The 18,355-nt window shown below is 57.1% G+C and overlaps 1 long non-coding RNA gene across 1 annotated transcript; it reads left to right on the top strand.

Moving 5' to 3' along the window:
• Positions 1-1,873: 1,873 nt before the first annotated feature.
• On the top strand, positions 1,874-16,865 carry LOC138844509 (uncharacterized). The gene is made up of 3 exons (XR_011380396.1): positions 1,874-2,117; positions 6,278-6,455; positions 16,233-16,865. It is a non-coding gene; the product is annotated as an uncharacterized lncRNA (long non-coding RNA).
• The last annotated feature ends 1,490 nt before the right edge of the window (positions 16,866-18,355 follow it).

The following is an 18,355-nucleotide window of genomic DNA, read 5'->3' as shown; positions in this document are numbered from 1 at the left end:
TCTCAGCACACAGGGGGACAGGGCCACTGTCCTCTGTCAATACCTCCTGGGTGAGGAAGTGGATTCCTTGCTACTGGAACGTTTATTAAAAGCTTCATTCGAATGTGGTCTCTGACCTATTAGCTTTACTTTGTGACTTGGAATGACATTTTTATATTTTTACATGGAAGTTACATTTAGACTCTAACCGCCTTCAGAAAATAGCTTTTTGTGAATCTAAAAATTCTTATGCTTGTTGTTTCAATAACTGGAAACGACATTTCTCTAAATGGTTTCTTTAAAAGCAGACATAAATCAGCACCACTTACTGGCTACAAAAATACTGATGCAACTAACGGTTTAAAAGTTATTTGTAGATTGGACGCTAAATTTATCCTGAAAATCCACTCATGTCACCAAATACGGGTTTCTCTATAGAACTGAAAAATAAAGTTATTTTTAAATTTAATGTAACCCAAACGCCTGTCAATGGTGCCCTTGTTCCGCCTTATTCTTTCCTATTCCTCTTTGTCCACGGAATAAAATTTCTCCTTGTGATTGTGTTAATAATTGGAATAAAATCGCCTAAAATTTGGGAAACAAAGAAAAATAACCCTAATGCCTACCTTGCAGTCTGCGGGGCCAACACCTGTGCGGGCGAGGCTGAGAGGCGGGACTTCCTGCCGGCGCGGATCCCGCCATGTGACCTCGCCTGTGACCGGAAGTGCTCCGCGGCCTCCCCAGGATCGCGACGTGGCCCAGCTGGTGGCCGCAATGGCTTCGCAGGCCTGTGGCGGCTTTCCCGCCCCCGAGCAAGCGCCGTCGTCGTCCTCCGCACGACGAACGCGGAGCCAGCCCTTGGGCCCGCGACCTCGCCAGCGAGCAAAAGCCGCCACCCCTCAGACCAGGCCCACGCCAGGCACGCTGTGGTGCCACCTCCCGCGAAAACCCTCGCTTCCGAGCCAATCACGACTGGCACGTGGGTCGAAAACCAGCCAATCCGAAGTGGCCCCGTTCTTCTGCCGCCCAATCAGCAACAGCTGCCCTCTAGTGACCACCCCTTGGTTAAGATCAGCCAATCCCTGAACACCACACTTCAGACGCCCCGCAGTCCTGCGCTGTGCGCCAGAGGTCTCCCGAGAAAAAGAAGTGGGGCTGGGAATGTGAGGTGGGAAGTCAGTTATGAACTTCTGTGTGTGCGACATGAAGGCCTAGAGAGAAGACATCTGTGTCCAGCATGTGCTGCATCTCAAGGTCCTCCCGATGGTGTTTCGGGGCAGCCCATATTCACATCCTGCCCTGCCCCGTCCACCTGATAACCGGCCAGGTGGGCGTCCCCACCCCTTCTGCCTGACAAGTCTTCCAGGACCTCCCAGTGCAGCCCAGTGTCTGCATCTCAAACACCCTGCTCCCTTCCTCGTGTCTGATAACACTTGCATCCATAAAGTCCTTTGTTTCAGGACTTTAACCCCCACCCCCACCCCGCCTAAAGGTAGACGGGCACTCTCGCTCAGCTCCTGTCTGCAGAGGTGCCCTTCCTCCTTGCGGACGTCCCTGCCCTGCTAAACGTCGCTGCTCTTACCTCCCACTGCTCTGTCTCCCGCCGGAATTCTCTTGCGCGCAGTTTCCCCGGTACAGGAACACTGAGCCTCACGCACTTCCAGGCACATGGCGCGGTCAGAGGCTCTCGGGCGGCCGTGGGACGCGAGTCCTCGCGCTGACTTCGCGAGGGAGGACTTCCACGCGGTCGCCCGCCGCAGGGGCCACAGAGGGGGTTCAGTGTCCTGAGGGAGGTGCGAAGGAAGGGTGGCCGGGACAGTCGGCTCGCGGCCTCGCGAGGTCGCCAGCCCCTTCCAGCCCCGGCACGTGGCGCCTCGCGAGGCTCGGGGGAGCGGCTCTGCGGGGGACGGTCCCGGCCCGGTCGGTGGCTGCGCTCCCCGCCCGCCTGCCGGCCCTACCCGAGCACAGCGCCGGTGTGGGAAGGCCCAGGCCTCTGCTGCTCTCCTGCCCCTCGCAGAGCCGCCTGGGCCGCTCCCCTGTCCCAGCCCAGCGCCGCTGCTGTGCGCGAACCCGCTCTCCGCCGCCCCGGAGCCCCAGAAGGCAGCGGAGACGCTGCTTCCTCGCGCCGGGGACTTCCGGTGAGCGGTCAGGCGATGGGCGTTGAAGCCCAAGGTTTCTCTCCTCGCAGCTAACTTGAAATCCTTCCCTTCGATCTGACAATAACGTAGGGAGCAATTATGAATGTGGGCCAGGGTTTAATTACAAGGATGTTCACAGTTTGCAATAGTAAAAATAGTTGACTCAGCTATGAGTTTGGTTAAATAAATCGTAGTATATTCCTGTGGTGGGGAAATAGGAATCATTTAAATATTTTATGAAAAAAATAATATTTCCCCTGTTTTTTTTTTTTTTGAAAATAATTTTGAACTCTGTGAAAAGTTGAATCATACAATGAATACCAGCGTATCCTGGCGCCAGATTCACCTGTCGTTGGCTCCGTCCCTCGTGTATTCAGATCTGATAGATGTGTTTTGTTTTTGCAAAATCACTTGAAAGAAAACTGCAGACCCTGTGTCACATCACTGCTGGGCCCTGTAGGGCACGCCCCTCTTCCTGAGGAACACCTCACCTAGCCACACCCGAGACGCTGATGTTGATGTAACGAGGCCATACTCAGTCTTCTCCGGTTGTCCCCAGAATGTCCTGACCCAGCCTCCACGGGCTGTGTGCTGCATTTGTGGTCAGGTCTCTTTAGTACCCCTTTCATCTGGGCTGTCCCACACCCCTGTTAAGAGTTTGAGTGCTTAGTTTACAGGTCCATAGTCTGGCTATCTGATTATTTCTCCATGATTGCATTTGTATTAGATTTTTTTTTTTGTAAAAATCCTGCACAGGCGATGTGGTGCTCGTCCCCTTGTGTGGGAATAGCATCAAGCGGTGTGCAATGGTGTTTCCATTCCTGGGGAGGACACGTGGGACCCCTTCCGTGCGGCGACTCTTGCCACACCTGTCAAGGTAAAGGTACTTGAGCCCTTGCACTTGGTCAGGAAGCTGTCACTGACGCGTTGAAACTGTGAGTACCCTTTGGTGATCCTCGCCTGAAGCGATCTTTGCAAAGCAAAGCAGAAGGTTGTAACAGTAACTGAAAAGGGTTAGGTCCCAAGCCACGGACCACAAGATCTCAGCAGGTGGCTAGAAAAGCTGACCTCCTGAAACCTTCAGGAATTTGGAGAGTCAGTTGTCAAACTATTGGCTTCTGGAAGTCAGCCAAGGCAGGAACATTTACAACATAGACATCAGCAAATACCCCGAACCAGGGTAGACATTTTTTTTTTGTTTTTGCTTTGTTTTGTTTTTAAAGGGATGTTTCATTAGCACTCCACTGGTATGCACACATACACTATAAAAATAAAAATACTATGGGGCCTGTGCTGTGGTTGAAGTCTCAGCTGCTCCACTTCCCATCCAGCTCCCTGCTAATGCTCATGGGAAAGCAGCGGAGGATGGCCCGAGTGCTTGGGCCCCTGCACCCATGTGGGAGACTCAGAAGAAGCTCCTGGCTTCGGATTGGCTCAGCTCCAGCTGCTGTGGTCATTTCATGAGTGAACCAGAGGAGGGAAGAAGAGTCTCTCTCTCTGCCTCTCTCTCTCCCTCTTTCTCTAACTCTGCCTTCAAATAAATAAATCTTTTAAAAAAAAAAAAAAAAAAAAAGGAAGACACCAAAGTCAGGAATGAAAACGACTTATGTCTCAAAGGAATTTAAAAAATTCTAATATACACGAGTGATGATCTGTGGTGCGATGATGGGTGAAGCTTCCTTTTCAACTTCATCCTTTCCTGCATTTTTTTTTTTTGGATAGGCAGAGTGGACAGTGAGACAGAGAGACAGAGAGAAAGGTCTTCCTTTTCCGTTGGTTCACCCTCCAATGGCTGCCGCGGCCGGCGCGCTGCGGCCGGCGCACCACGTTGATCCGAAGGCAGGAGCCAGGTGCTTCTCCTGGTCTCCCATGGGGTGCAGGGCCCAAACACTTGGGCCATCCTCCACTGCACTCCCTGGCCACAGCAGAGAGCTGGCCTGGAAGAGGGGCAACAGGGACAGAATCCGGCGCCCCGACCGGGACTAGAACCCGGGGTGCCGGCGCTGCAGGCGGAGGATTAGCCTAGTGAGCCGTGGTGCCAGCCTCCTGCATTTTCATAATAAGCACCTGTCACTTTCATAATCAGAAGAAAAAAAAAAACACCTGGAAGCAGTTTTTTAGTGAGTGCCGCTGTGTGCCACGACGGGCTCCAAGAACAACCAGGCTGCACGACACAGGAAGAAGCCGGGACTCGGGTTGCCTAAGGAAGGGTGCTGGTTTCCCTGCCTTCAGTTCTCAGCAGGCAATCAACAACGACAACAGTGGGGAGTGCGTCTGAGGGAGAGGGGTGCAGCTGCCTCCTGGCGGTCTCTGGGAGGGCACAGCCCAGCTCCTTGGCCGGCGTGGGCAGAGCCTTCCAGGAACAGAGGGCTCACTTCCCAAGAGACACCCTTGTGCTTTCCTCACCGGGGTGCATCCAGACTGAGGCACTGCAGCCAAGACCTGCAGGTGGGCTGGAGGTCCCAGGGCAGTGGTAGGGACCGTCCTGGTGCACCTGCTGCTGCAGTGAAATAGCCGAGACTGGGCGGCTCTCGAAGAGCAGGGCTTCAGCTCAGAGTCCTGCTGGCTGGGAAGTCCAGGAGCCTGGTGCCAGCGTCTGTGAGCACCTAGTGAGGGCCACCCCGAGCCCTTAGTCCACGCATGGTTCACCCCTCGGGCACAGCCCCCATGGCCCCATCACCTCCCAGGGCCCTCTCAGTGCTGCTACACTCACTGCTGACAGTCACTGTCCACAGGCCAGCAGCTGTGGCCCTGGTGGCCTGGGCGTCCCCGACTCCTGTCTGCAAGGCTTCTGCAGCAGGCTGCGGTTGTCCTGAGGCACACGGATGGCTCGAGTCTCAGTGTGGCAGAGTCAGCACACCCAAGGAGGGGCCGAGCTGTCCTGCTGCTTCCGCCTATTTTTGAAAGCACTGAGGCCGTTGGAGGGACTGCAGGCTCGCCTGCATGTCCTGTCACACTCTGAGCACATGTGAGCCTGACCCGCGCGGGCTTGAGGCTGCCCTTGAGCCACATTGCGTGCTTTCAAAAGCAAACTGATTTTGCACACACACACAAGTCTGTGAGTTGCCCTGGGGTCCGCGGTCACTGAGCTATGCGGAGACAGGCCCTAGGGCTGATTAAGTCAGGAGGCCAGGGAGCCCTGGAGTCTCTTCAGAGCCAGGTTGTCAGGAGAGGGAGACAAGGCACTCAGGGGGAAATGCCTGCCTCTGTGCGTGCATCCTGGAGAAGTTAGAAGCACCCAGAGCCAGACCTGGGCTGAGACCCCCACCCCGTGTGATGCTGGGCATCTTCCAGCTCCTCTCCAGAGGGTCTCACACTCTGCAATAAGGGAGGAAGTGAGGGGACGACAGGCTCGGTGTGGCTCTGCAAGGCGGATTCTTCTGGCTGTCTTCATTCTACTGCTTCCTCTATGGTTTGTGCTTCTGGGTAGCAGCTCAGTTTGGTTTCTTGCTATAAATGCTTCAGTCTCCTCCGCAGAAATGCTGTGAGTCCCCCAGAGGGCCTCTGCTGTCCCTGCCCAACCCCAGCACCTGCTGCACCACCAAGGAAGTGGCAGCAGCCCCTCCTAAAGCAGCAGAGGACACGGGGCAGATTGCAGAGGACACCCAATCCAGGCAGCCTCTGGACTTGCCCCAAGCCCCAGGCAGGCATGAACCCACCTTCCTGGGTGGGCTCCCAAGGTTCTGACAGGGCCCAGGGATCCCAGAAACATCCCATAATAGTGTTTATGGAGCACTTGTGGTGCCAGGTAGCATATTCTGTGCTTTAAAGATTTTATTTTTTGTTTTGAAAGGCAGAGTAAGAAAGAGAGAGAATCTTCCATCTGCTGGTTCATTCCCCAAAGGGTCGGCATGGCTGGGGCTGGGCCAGGTGGAAGCCAGGAGCCTGGAGCTCCATTCAGGGTCTTTATCCAGTCCTGTGATGACTCTGTAAGTTGTTGCTGTTCCCATGTGACACTAAGGAGCGTGAAGCATGCCCAGGGGTGGGGGACAAGTGTGGGTCATACCGCAAGCAAGTGGCAGGGCTGGGGCTCCAGCCTAAGCACGACGTTGCGTCCACACAACCTAGAACTTCTTGAGCGCATCCCATGGGCTGTGTGCGTGGCACTGTGCCGAGACAATGTCCTGAAATGCTGAGTTCAGGTTTTCTCTTTTCACCAGGTAGGTTCTGTGCCTGAGAATGGTCCCACTTGGGAAAGAAGGTGATGGAGCAGAACTTAAGGGAAAACGAACCACCCTGGCTTCTGTGTGAGGCCCTGGCATAATGGCAGGCAGCTGCATGAAGACCCTAGATTCGGGAACACGGCAATATTAGGGCAGGCTTGGTGCCCAGGGCCAGGTAAGAGGCCCGTAAGGAACCTGGAGGGTTCAGCTGTGGTGTGCCCAGGGCAAAGGCAGCCGGTTTCTTGGTGAGGATGGAGGGGACAGGACCCAGACAGACTCACAGGAGGGAGGCCAGCAAGGCTGCAGACATGTGGGGGTGGTCCCGGCAGGCATGCCTGAGCCCCTTCTGAGTTCCTGTGGCCCTGCAGAGCAGGGAGGCACTGCAGGACGAGGAGAGTGACCCCAATCTGGAGGGCCCTCTCATGTGGGGACAAGAATGACAGAGTGACCCATGGTCTTGCCAGCCACCCTCGGCAGGATGCCGTGAGGGAGGGGAGAAACCACAGGCTGACCAAAGCCACCACAAACGAAATGAGGACTGGGAGCAGAGACGCAGGGCAGGAAGACAAAGCCACGTTCTCCCTGCAGCCGGGTTTTGTGGATCGGGAGTTGGGCCCATTACTTGCAACAAGAGTGTTTTGAAGGCATGGAGTGTGGGTCCTGCCTTCTCCCAGCGCAGCAGGAGACACCTGTGCACCGTGGCAGAGCGGGGTGCTCGAGGGCCCGGTCCCTAGCTCAGCTGCTCACCTTCCAGCCGGCAGGCTTTGCCCAGGACCCTTCCCTCAGCCTGGCCTCAGGCTACGGGCAGGAGAGTGAAGGCCAGAGACCGCAGGGAGCCTTGCACTGCACAAGGGCAACAGCCGCCTTCATCCTCTCGCCCTGTGGGGAGCAATCCGGACTGGACTGAGTTACTGGAATTAGGACTTATTCTGTGCATCTGCTCTCCCACAATATGGCGCTGGGAGAGAAGTAAACAGCTTCCGCACAGCTGCCTCCAGTTCAATCAATAAACTGTAGGACTTGCTCCTGATTGGAGGAGAGCAGCGTACTCGGCGTGTGGGCAGCCGAGTTGGGATTGGCAGAGGAGGACTATAAAGGAGGAGAGAGACGGCATGCACCAGGAACATCTATGGGGAACATCTAGCTGAAGGAACACCCGTGCAGCCCCCGAGAAAGCCGGCCGGCGGTGTGCCGCTCCCCTGCGGAAGTGGGGAATGTGGCCAGGGGGAACTGCCCTTCCACGGAGGTGGAAGGGATAGTAGCCAACCCGGGAAGAACCAGCAGCAAACCCGGGGAGGGCCGAGCAGACGAAAGAACAGCGCAGGGTCCTGTGTCGTTCCCCCATGAAGACGGGGAGCGACATAATGGTGCCGTGACTCGGATATGAAGCCTAGGCAGGGCTTAGTGTTGCTCCTCCACGAAGAGGGGGAGCGACACGCCCCAAGCCACGGGAGCACCTGGAGAACTCTAGACGGAGGCCGGAAGGGGCGTCCCCACACCCTCCCCCACCCTGCACCAGCGCTGGGGCCGCAGCCTCTCCTTGGCAGGACACGTTGCCACAGGTTTCTCTTCACTTTCCAAAAAGATTCATTTATTTGTTGAAAGGCACAGAGGCGGCCTTTTCCTCCCCAAGCCCTCTGCTTTTGGTCGTGGGGAGTCGCTGTGGCCTCAGAGGGCTGCTCTGTGTGTGGGGGTCTGGAGCCTGTCACGGGGCCTGTGTCAGCTCTGCCCAACCTCCCTGGACTCGCAGGCAGGCTTGGTGTCAGCCAGCCCGGTCCCGCTGAAGACCTGGCACAGACCTCCCATGGAGAAAATCCCATGGGTGCTCTTCAGCCCTCAGGTGAAGGGCGTGTGGGTGGCAGATGTTCCAACAGTGACCAAGGGTGCAAAAATCCCCAGACGGTGAAATCCCGACTTCACTCCCAGGCCTAAGGGACAGTCCTGCAGGAGGCGTCCGTCCTGGGACTTGTGTGCAAGCTTCTTGTGCCTGATGAATGCAGACAGCGTGGCAGGGGCAGAGGGACTGCTGGCTGGGACCTGCCTGGGTCCCCCGTGAGGGGTCAGGAACATGGGGCTGCAGGGGCTGTGGGTCAGTCTGAGCTCACCTGCTGACCTGTGCCAGAAACCGGGGGCCTTGGACCAGAGAACCTGCTCCAGGAGAAGCCACCACCTCTGAGTGTGAGGCCAAGAAGAGAGCAGATGGTGGCCCGCCAGGCTCGGGGCAGCGCCCTGAAGGAGCTTCCCCTCGTGGCTGCGGGGCGGCCAGATGTGGGCCCTGTCGGTTTAGAGTCACCCTTGAAATGCAAAAGAGGGGTATGTGGTGAAGAGGACGCTGGCCAAGGATGGGGGGGCATCCTGAGAGGGAGTGGGTCCTCGTGGAGCATCCAGGATGTGGGCAATCAGAGGGAGAGTGGCTGGACAGTGACCCCTCCTTCTGAGGGCAGGAGACGAAGCAACCGGTGTAGGGACGAAGGCCCCGGATGAGCCCATCTGATGCTCAGGTGGAACGCACTCAAGGACACTGGGTGTTGGGGAAGAGCACAGGGCCCAGGGGCACCCAGGGTCTGGGAGGGCAGCTGCCGGCCATTGCAGGTCTAAGCCAACACCTGATGGTGTCCAAGTGCAGGAGCAGCAGGAAGTGGTCTGAAGGAGGCTTGGTGCAAAGTGGGCATGGCCAAGCCTGCGGCCCACCTGTGGCCCACCTGTGGCCTCGCCCAGCAGAGACCCCTCTGTGTCTGGGGAATCAGGAAGCTCTAGCGCACTCCTCAGCCAAGGACCTCCAGCCTGGTCAACCACACGTTGATTCTGCCCTGACTTGGGGCAGCCCCCTTGTCCTGCCACCCACTGTGGTTCCTCCGGGACCAGGACCCAAGGGATGCACTGCCCGAGCTATGCCAGGGCCCTCAGGATCTGTGGCTGCTGCCCTTCCAACTCCTCGCCCACCCCTCCTGTCCCTCAGCACCTGCCACTGCATGCTTGGTGCTTCCCACAAACCACGCCCTGGAGCCCTCCGCAGCCACTGCACTACCATGGGCACCTGCTCCGCTGTCCAGCACTGGGTTTCTGCTCACTCGAATCCACCAGTGCCTCTGTGAGGTGTGGGGACACAGACAGCAGCAGAGGCCCCTGCCCTCACTCCCAGGTGCTCAGAGCTGCTGTTAGCTGAGAGAACCTCAAACATTTGTTTGAAGTGGAATTAAAAAATGAGTTTATTTTGGTGCAAAGAATTAAAATCCATGCACAGTCTTTTCATAATATGCATTTTCATGAGGTTTTTGAAGACCCCTCATATGCATGGATTCTAAAATTTTTTAAACAAAATAAGCTTCAAATTCAATTTTCCATGAGCTTTTTGAAGTCCCCTGTGTTAAAGTGTCCCCAGCAGGAGTGTCTCCTCTCTGCCATCGTAATCTGATTTTTAATGTTCTTCTGCAGGGGCAAGAGGGTGGGGCTTCAGGTGAGGGCCCCTTTGGGTGCAGAGCCCCCACACTCGGCGTGGGCTGAGTCACTCCCTGTCTAGGACTCCACGTCCTCTTTTGTCAGACACAAGATGTGGCCCTCACTTGGTGCTAGGCTGAGCGTCTGTGTCCCCCCAGACTCTGACACGGAGCCCCCAACCCCAGGGTGGTGGTGGGCGAGGAGCAGTGGGCGTGGAGCCTCACTAAGGGACCCCACAGAGCCCCCTGCTCCCCACCAGGCAGGGGCATGGTGAGTATGTGGCATCTGTGACCCAGGAGGAGCCCTCCCCAGACACCAAAGCTGCCAGCGCCTGGAGCCCCTGTTGGCAGCTCCAGCTGGGGAAGATGCTTGGTCTTTCTTTTTCTTTTCTAAGAATTAAATAAGACAATGTGTGTAGAGTTTTCACTCAATCAACACTAGTCACCTTCTCTCACAGGGAAAACCCTTCATCCGTGACAGCAGACACCACAGGGGCTCCACTTGGTTCCCTGACATCCCAGCCTCCAGGGGTTTGCATCTGTACCTCCCAGAGGCTGCTCTGAGCTGCTGGAGCCACCACTGCCCCACCCCACTGCTACCAAGCAGGAGGCCATTTCTGCCTCTGTGAACACGTGCACACACACACAGAGCCATGTCTGCCTCTGTGAACACATATGCATACATGCACACACATACACACACATGCAGAGCCATGTCTGCCTCTGTGAACATGTGTGCACACACACAGCCATGTATGCCTCTGTGAACACGTGTGCACACACAGAGCCATGTCTGTCTCTATACACACGTACACACACAGAGTCATGTCTACCTCTGTGCACACACATGTACACACAGCTATGTCTGCCTCTGTGAACACATGTGCACACACATGCACACACACAGAGCCATGTCTGCCTCTGTGAACACGTGTGCACATACACACAGCCATGTCTGTCTCTATGCACACACACGTGCACACACAGAGCCATGTCTGCCTCTGTGAACACGTGTGCACACACACAGCCATGTCTGTCTCTATGCACACACACGTACACACACAGAGCCATGTCTGCCTTTATGCACATACACACATGCACACACATGCACACACAGAGCCATGTCTGCCTCTAAACCAGAGATGCTCAGGACTTCCGCTCCAGTGACGGGCATGCAGGAGAACCACGAGGCTGGTGAGGAGCTGAGGCAGGGAGAAGCAGGACCTGAGTGGGTGGCTGGGATTACAACTTGAAGGAAGAGCGGGAGAAGGAGCCAGCAGACAGCTCAGGGTAGCAGCACACGCAAAGGCCTGGGGCGGAAGAGCGCCAAGGCGGGAGCAGGTGGCAGAGTGGGGGAGTGTCGCTCCCCGTCTTCGTGGAGGAACGACACAGGACCCTGCGCTGTTCTTTCGTCTGCTCGGCCTCCCCGGGTTTGCTGCTGGTTCTTCCCGGGTTGGCTACCGACCCTTCCACCTCCGTGGAAGGGCGGTTCCCCCTGCCACATTCCCCACTTCCGCGGGGGAGCGGCACACCGCCGGCCGGCTCTCTCGGGGGCTGCTCAGGTGTTCCCCTTAGATGTTCCTGGTGCATGTTGTCTCTCTCCTCCTTTATAGTCCTCTTCCACCAATCCCAACTCTGCTACCCACACGCCGAGTACGCTGCTCTCCTCCAATCAGGAGCAGGATCAGCTCCTGCAGGTCATCACTCAAGTTGGCGAGAGGCAGCTGCGTAGAAGTTGTTACTCCCTTCTCAGCGCCATATTGTGGGAGAGCAGATGCACAGAATAAGTCTTAATTCCAGTAACAGTCTAGTCCGAGTTGCTCCCCACAGGGGAGGAGGCAGCTGTTGCTGGGTCAGAGAGACAGGAGCTGGGGCCCTGGAGCTCCGTGGCTCTTGGTGACAAGTGAAGTGAGGGGCAGTGAAGGGGCTGACCCGGGTCTTAACACAGGCTTCTGAGCAAAGTCTGGTTGGACATGGAACTGGGACGAGACAACGGCGGAGCCAGGGGAGAGGTGTGGTGCGGCAGGGGCACAGCCGAGGTGGGGCTGGCTCCTGGTTCAGGCGCAGACTCCTTCCTGCTGCTCGGAGAGAAAGTGAGACCCGAGAGGGCGGTGCCCGGGCCTCGGGGCCTCCAGGCCTCCAGGCAGGAAGGGCGGTGTTGCCGCTGCCGAGGGAGGTGGGAGAGCCCTGGAAAGACACTGGAGCTGGCGATGGGCTGTGGGGTGTGAAGTTGGAGTCTCTGCCGGATTTTGCAGGTGGGTTCTGGGCTGACCAACAACCACAGGGAGGATACAAGGAAATGAGACCCAGGGATGGCTCACAGGCATGTGAGGAGAGGAAGAGGAGGAACAGGACTGAGGAAGAAGGCCAATGCACTGGACTGTAGGGTCAGCTGGGTCAGGCCGCCATCGCCCCAGGAGCCCTGTGGCCCCGGCCACGCCCGCCCCTCCCCTCACTCTGCCCACCCCCGTCTCGTCGCTGGGTCAGGTGGAGCTGCTCCAGGTTTCTTGCTGTCCTCAGACCCCGGGACTGAGCAGGGCGCAGGGGTGACTCCACACAGGTGCCCAGCTCAGCCTCCCCTCCTGCCAGTCTCCTTGCCCAGAGGATAGGTGGGGGCTGGCCCAGGCAGGAGGAGAGGAGAGAAGGCAGCCCAGGCGACAGTCGGATCCCACGCCCCGTGGCCTGTGTTTGCAGCTCAGCCACACCCATGTGTCCACACCGCCCACCGCTGCTTCCTAAAGATAAAGGAGGGCATTCCTGGTCCAATCCACCACATGTGCCAGAACCACTGCACCTCTCCCTGGACCACAGCAGCACTTGTGTCCCTGGCCAGCTCCTGGGCCTCGAGTCCTCGTCACACCTGCAGCCAGGGCAACGGCAGGCAGAGCCGTGTGCTCCCCCAGGGCCAGCACAGGTGAGGAGTGTGTGAAGCTGTGGCACAGACCCGAGGGTGGATGCGTCCACCCTGCAGAGAGGGGCAGCCACACTGTCCCACAGCAGCACCACAGTGCAGGCTGGAGACTCTTGCTCCGCGGGAGCCCCAGCCATCAGGAGAGGGACTTCCTACTGCTTCCTGAAGAGGCTTCTGCCCACGTCACACAGGGGCTGCTGCTGGATGCAGGGCGTGGCCGGGCCGCCTGGACCTCTGGCCGAGGCCCAAAGCAGTGGACAGAGCCGCAGAGTCTCCCCTACCCTCACAGAGACTTCATCGACACGCGCAGGGGGCGAGATGGGGAAGGGGCCCAGAGTGAATGGGATGTGACAGTGAAGCGAAGCGTGGTGAGAGAGGTGGGAAACGCGAGCTAGAGAAAGGCTCAGGCCAGCGCCGTGGCTCACTAGGCTAATCTTCCACCTGCAGCGCCGGCACCCCGGGTTCTAGTCCCGGTTGGGGTGCCGGATTCTGTCTCAGTTGCCCCTCTTCCATTCCAGCTCTCTACTGTGGCCTGGGAAGGCAGTGGAGGATGGCCCAAGTGCTTGGGCCCTGCACCCACATGGGACACCAGGAGGAAGCACCTGGCTCCTGGCTTCAGGTGCGCCAGCCGTAGCGGCCATTTGGGGGGTGAACCAATGGAAAAGGAAGACCTTTCTCTCTCTCTCTCTCTCTCTCTCTCTCTCTCTCTCTCTCTCTCTCTCAAGGCTCAGGCTCCCTGGCGGCACTAGGGACCGCCCAGTGAGACCATGAAGGGGGCAGAACCAGGGGTGCCCATGCGGGGGGGCACGGGCAGAAGAAAGGAAACAGATGCATCGCACAGTGCAGTACCAGGCAAGTCCACTCTTTCCTAATGGTTCGTTTATTTGAAAGGCAGAGAGAGAGAGAGAGGGAGGGAGAGAGAGAGAGAGGAAGAAGGAGAGAAACAGAGAGACGGAGAGGTCCTCCATCCGCTGGTTCACTCCCCAGATGGCTGCAACGGTCAGGGCTGGGCTGGGCCAAAGCCAGGAGCTCAGCCTTCCATCCAGATCTCCCATGCAGGTGGCAGGGACTCAGGCACTTGAGCCGTCTTCCGCTGCTTTCCCAGGCCATTAGCTGGGAGTAGGCTCGGAAGTGGAGCAGCTGGAGCATTGCCAGTGGCAGCTTAATCAGCTGCACCCAGGCGCCAGCCCTGGTCTTCTCCTTAAACCTCTCCTCCTCCTCCTCCTCCTGCTCCCTCCCCTCTCCTGCCCCCTCCCCCTCCCCCTCCTTCTCTGCCCCTGGACGAGGAACACAACCCTCCCTTGTCCCCCTCTCGCTATTTCCAGTAAGAGTACCTCAAGCACAATCTCCCTGCCACAGCCCTAATTATGTGTGAAATCTTTTTTTTTTTTTTTAGCTTGAAACCAAAGCAAACAAGCACACACAGAGAGGCCCATTCTCTGTGGCCAGGAGGAGCTGGCCTGGCACTGTCGCCACCCTAGGCTGCACAGAGGCCCGGCTGTTTCGCCAGCGGCTCCGGCTGCCCGGGAGGCCGTCCACCCAGGAGGACAGAAAGGGCTCGGTGTGCTCTGCGCCATTCCACGCAGGGAGATGCTGTGGGAGGGGCCTGGAGCCTCTCTCGCCGAGGTCTGCTCTTCTGGTCTGTCCCCTCGCTTTCAGCCGAGTCCAGGGCTTCAGGACCCAGCCTGTGGAGAGGTCATCCAGGCCATGGTCCCTACACGCAGCTCCACTCCCACTGCCCTCCCGACGTGTCCAGCAGGCCCATGTGACTTGCCTCGACCTGGGGTCCTGGAGACCTGCTCTGTGGGGGGGGTGGCGTGACACTGGTGGGCTTACACACCCAGGCCTTGGACCCAACTCGTCACAGCCACACTGCCCTGGTCTCAGCAGGCCGCAAGGGGCGGGTCCCTGAGTCCCTTGTGCCAGGGCCCTGCTCCTCCTCACCGCTGTCGCTCCCCCAAGGATGACCAGTCATCTGCATAGAATGTCGGGGAAGTGTCCCAACACACAGGTTTCACCTCTTATAGGCTGCCCACTCACACGTGCACACACATACACACATGTATACAAGGCAAATGACGTGTTTCTACACATGTAAACACGCAGATGCTCGAGACTGCACATATGCATGCACACACATGTGCACACACACGCATGTGAACACACATGTGCACGCACACATGAGGCTGCTGAGATGGCATTGCATTTGACATGAATCACATCACTGTGCCTCAGCACATCCACACTTATCCCCTGTCCCCACACCACTCTGGGGGCCTCGGAAGCCACAGGACTCTATGGCTTGGCTCTGTCCTGTTCCACGCATGCATGTAAGACTGCTCTTGTTTTAAAATGTTTATAAACATCTCAAGCATTATTTTTTCATTAACATTTTTGTTATTGCAAAATTTTACTTTACTGCCCGGTTAATTTTTCCTAGAATACAGAAATGTTACTTTTTTTTAAAGTTCATCTTGAATCTAGCAAATTTTTTAAAACTCTTTTAAAGATTTATTTATTTGAGAGGCAGAGTTACAGACAAAGAGAAAGGTCTTCCATCCGCTGGTTCACTCCCCAAATGGCTTCAATGGCTGGAGCTGCGCTGATCGCAAACCAGGAGCCAGGAGCTTCTTCCTGGTCTCCCACGTGGCTGCAGGGGCCCAAGCACTTGGGCCATCTTCTACTGCTTTCCCAGGCCATTAGCAGGGAGCTGTATAGAAAGAGGAGCAGTCGGGGCTTGAACTGGCGCCCACATGGGATGCTGGCACGGCAGATGGCGGCTTTACCCGCTACACCACAGTGCCGACCCCTGAACTCTCATTAATACTAGGTGTTTGTAGTTTCTGAAGGGTTTTTACATAAGTAGCCATCTTGTTGATAAATAATGTGTTTTGTCTATATGTTGAACAGCAACCATTCTTGTCTTGTTCCTAATTTTAAGAGGAAAAGAGGAATGCCTCTACAGGTCTCTCTCCACCTGTGAGGCTTCCCAGAGATGCCAGCTGTTACAGGAGTCCCATGACCTGTCAGGCCACCTCCTGCCCCTCACCAGGGGCCACCTGCTCACCTCCTGCCCCTCACCAGGGCCCACCTGCTCACCTCCTGCACTCACCAAGAACCACCTGCTCATTGCCTGCCCCTCACCAGGGGCCACCTGCTCACCTCCTGCACTCCCTAGGGCCCGCCTGCTCACCTCCTGCCCCTCACCAGGGACCACCTGTTCACCTCCTGCACTCACCAGGGGCCACCTGCTCACTGCCTGCACCTCACCAGGGCCCAGCTGCTCACTCCCTGCACCTCACCAGGGCCCACCTGCCTGCTGCCTGCCCAGCTTCTTGCCCACATCTGCTAATATGCAAATTGCACAGCTGTTTTCTGATGTCGGAGCATCCTGGCTTTCCTTGGATAAACTGAACGTGATCGTGATGTTTTACTTTTTAAAAAGCACAGGTTTGGGGGCCCTGTTGTAGGTAAAGATGCCGCCTATGAGGCCGGCATCCCCTGTGGGCATTGGCTCCAGTGCCGGCCGTGTGCAGAGGATGGGGCGGCCAGGAGCAGCACGAAGACAGGGAACCTTTGTCCTCAAGGCTTTGCTCTCTTCCAGGCAATTCAGGCACGAAGGGACGCAGCACGTCCTGGGGAACCCCGCAGGGCAGCAGGACGCCGAGCCGGAGGCTTCTGTCAAATGGACACAGCTGCCTGGCAGAGTGGCCCCGTCCTGCTCTGAGGCGTCGATTGCAAGGGAAGCCCTCGGGGATGCCTCGGGCTTCAGTGGTACTGTTGCCCACTGCAGCCCCATGCCCGCTCCCCACCCAGAGTCAGCACAGCTGCCCGGGCCGGGTCATCTCCGCCCTGAGAGCTTGGCCTGGGGCATCCGCAGGGTTCCGGAAAGGCGAGGCTCCACACACCTGCCTGGTCACGTCCCGCGGCCCGTCACCCGCACTCCTCGCCCAGCCCGCCCATCCTGACCCTGGGGTCTAGGCCGGCTCCTCCCCTCTTCCACACCATCTGCCCTGCGGGTCACTGCAATGCCATCCACGTGGTCAGCGCTAAAACCCACAACACCTGGCGCTGGGCGTGGGGCAAGTGTTTGGTCTCCGCTGCCGCCACACCCGTGGGAGGACAGCCTTGTCCAGCGGGTTCTTTCTTGGGGTTTCCACACTCACGTTAACCAATGAAAAACATGCACGGTTTTCTGTTTTTGCTACATCCTCATAGATCTTCGAATAAAAATTGTGCCTCATGAAGCTGTTCTGTTTGTTATCAGTGTTTCTGGAAAACATAAAATAGAGATTATCAGGGGCGTGGCTTGGCTGTTGGGGGAGTGGCTTGACTATTGTGGGCGTGGCTTGGATGTCAGGGGTGTGGCTTGGCTGTCAGGGGAGTAGATTATTTATCAGATGAGTGACACCACATCCTAAGAGCTTCCTCCTTTACAGGCCCTCTCACCCCATGAAGCCTCAGCTATGCTGAGACCCAGCATGAAAGCTTACGGTGCCAGCACCTTCGTATTGGCTTTCTCAGCCTCCAACACTGTGAGCAGTAGATGCATTTTCTTGATAAAGGACCCGGCTGTGGCATTCTGTTCGCACAACAGGCAACGGATGCAGACAATGTCGATGTACAATGGTGCAGCCACTGTGGCAGCTCAAAAAATTCAAAGTGTGGGGCTGGCGCTGTGGCATAGCGGGTAAAGCTGCCACCTGCAGTGCTGGCATCCCATGTGGGTGCTGGTTCCAGTCCCGGCTGCTCCACTTCCCATCCAGCTCTCTGCTGTGGCCTGGGAAAGCAGTAGAAGATGGCCCAAGTGCCTGGGCCCCTGCAGCCACGTGGGAGACCAGGAAGAAGCTCCAGGCTTCTGGCTTCAGATCGGCCCAGCTCCGGCTGTTGCAGCCATCTGGGGAGTGAACCAACAGATGGAAAAGCTCTCTCTGTCTCTGCTTCTGCCTCTTTGTAACTCTGCCTTTCAAATAAATACATCTTTTTTTAAAAAGGCACTAGGAGACAGCTCCTACCTTTAAAAAAATTTGAAAGTGCAATTCCCATGTTGTCTGCGACTCCACTTTTGAGTGTACACGCTAAGGGACTGGAAGGAGGATCCCCGGTGGCGCCAGCACGTCCCCACCTCAGCAGCCCTCTACCAGCAGCCAAGAGGGGGAAGCACCTGAGCATCCACCGACAGACCAACTTGCACTACACGGGTGCACTGGGAGGCGCTGCGGGCACTCGCTCCGACATGGATGAAGCCTGGGACATTGCACCACGTGCAAAAGACAGTGTGATTCCATCAAAGGGGCCCTCGGAGACGGGAAGCAGAAGGTGTCTTCAGGGCTGGGCAGAGGCGGGGCTGGGGGGTTGAGTGATGGCAGCACAGCCTCGTTCTGCAAGACGGAAGTTCCGGACACCGGTCACACAACGTGAATGTGCTCAGCATGACCGAGCTGGTCACTCAGAAGCAGCTAAGAGCACAACTTGTATGTTATCATTTTTCCAAATTTTTCAAAAAGGACGAAGAAGCCTTTGGATATATACATACACACACACACACACACACACACACACCTCCGCACTACAGGTGAAACGCAGTCGCTGGGCAAGGGTGTGAGGAGTTGGACGGGAAAGCCGAGGGCGCCTGGACCAGCATGGTGATGTCTGCATTTCACAGTTTGTGAGGAAAAAGGAGGCTGCAGAGGAGGCTGGGGAGGGGCCAAGAGAGGAGCATTGGGT

Source organism: Oryctolagus cuniculus, chromosome 12 (assembly GCF_964237555.1).
Source record: "Oryctolagus cuniculus chromosome 12, mOryCun1.1, whole genome shotgun sequence".
Taxonomy (NCBI): domain Eukaryota; kingdom Metazoa; phylum Chordata; class Mammalia; order Lagomorpha; family Leporidae; genus Oryctolagus; species Oryctolagus cuniculus.
This window is presented reverse-complemented; position numbering and strand designations above follow the sequence as displayed.